At 37.7% G+C, this 1,473-nt stretch overlaps 1 pseudogene; it reads left to right on the forward strand.

Moving 5' to 3' along the window:
• Positions 1–588: 588 nt before the first annotated feature.
• Positions 589–656, forward strand: LOC149119968 (U6 spliceosomal RNA; annotated as a pseudogene).
• Positions 657–1,473: the final 817 nt, after the last annotated feature.

Raw genomic sequence — 1,473 nt, forward strand, 5'->3', positions numbered from 1 at the left:
GTTTAAAAATACAAAGAGAAATTGTCTATAATTAATAGATTCAAAATTTGACAATCAGTGAATATCATTATTAGTCATTACCAACAACAGTTATTGATTTGAAAGGCAGAGTGACAGGAAGAGGGAACCACTGCTTCACTCCCCAGACACTTGCAATAGCCAAAGCTTGACCAAGCCAAAACCAGGAACTGGGAATTCATTCTGGATGTCCCATTTGGGTGCAGGGACCCAAGCACTTCTGCCATCCTCCGTCTCCTCCCAGGGTGCACACTAGCAGAAACTTGCCTCAAAGCAGAGAAGCTACCACTCAAGCCAGACATTTGTATATGGGATGTGGGTGTGTGGTGGTGATAGCAAGCCCTCATAGATAAAAAAAAAAAAAAGACAAAGTTATTTCTATGCCAAGGAAATTACTCTGTAGTCTTTCTCTTATAAACTACGTATTGCTGAACCTAGATAATTTTTCCTTTATTTAACAATGACATGAAAATGTCAGTTGAGTTGGCTTTCCTGAAGACCTTGTTTCTTGAATATTAGTGGCTAGTTGAGATAAATTCTTTTCATCTCTTTCTCGCTTCGGCAGCACATGTGCTCGCTTCGGCAGCACATATACTAAAATTGGAACGATACAGAGAAGATTAGCATGCCCCTGCGCAGTAAGGTTTCTTTACCTCCCTGTAGGCTCTGCTCTCCAGAGGTGAACAGGGTCCTCTAAACCCACTTGCTGCACACACAAACACCTGAGTGTTGTATTCTCCCACAGGTGTTGGAGACTGATATGGTGTTCTGATTTATATTTACATAATGGCTAGTGACATCGGGCATATTCACATGTTTTGACCATGTACATTTCTTCTGAGAAATGTCTATTCAGATCCTTGCCTGTTTCTTCACTGTATTTTTTGGAGTTTTTCCAATTCATGTAAATGTTCTGGAAATCTGTAAACATTCAGAGTTTTAATTTTTCCTGCCATCTGTTCATTGTATCTACACTCTGATGTTTACTTTGTTGTGAAGAAGTATCTTAGTTGGATATACTCAAATGTCTCTGTTTTTATTTTTGTGACTATTGCTATTGGAATCTTACCCAAAAGCTATTGTGTGTTGACAATATTTAGAGTTTCCCTATGTTTACTTGGGTTTGGGTCTTATGATTACATTTTAATTCACTGTGAGTTCACTTTCACATAGTGTAAGAGATGTTGGAGTCTCTTTTCAGGCTTCTACATATGGATAATCAAGTTCCTCTGCACCACTTGTGAAAGAGATTCTTCTTTCTCCAGTTCATTTTAGTTCCTTTGTTAAATATGAGTTGCTGGTAGAAATTTGGGTTTATTTCTATGCTACCAAGTCTTTTCCATTGAACTATGTGTCTGTTATTATATCAGTGCTAACACTTCTTCTTTTTTTTTTTTTTTTTTAGTATATTTATTTGAAAGGCAGAGTTACAGAGAGGTAGAGGCAGAGAGAGAG

This window comes from Oryctolagus cuniculus, chromosome 21 (genome assembly GCF_051225735.1).
Source record: "Oryctolagus cuniculus isolate XC-2025 breed Fujian yellow rabbit chromosome 21, ASM5122573v1, whole genome shotgun sequence".
Taxonomy (NCBI): domain Eukaryota; kingdom Metazoa; phylum Chordata; class Mammalia; order Lagomorpha; family Leporidae; genus Oryctolagus; species Oryctolagus cuniculus.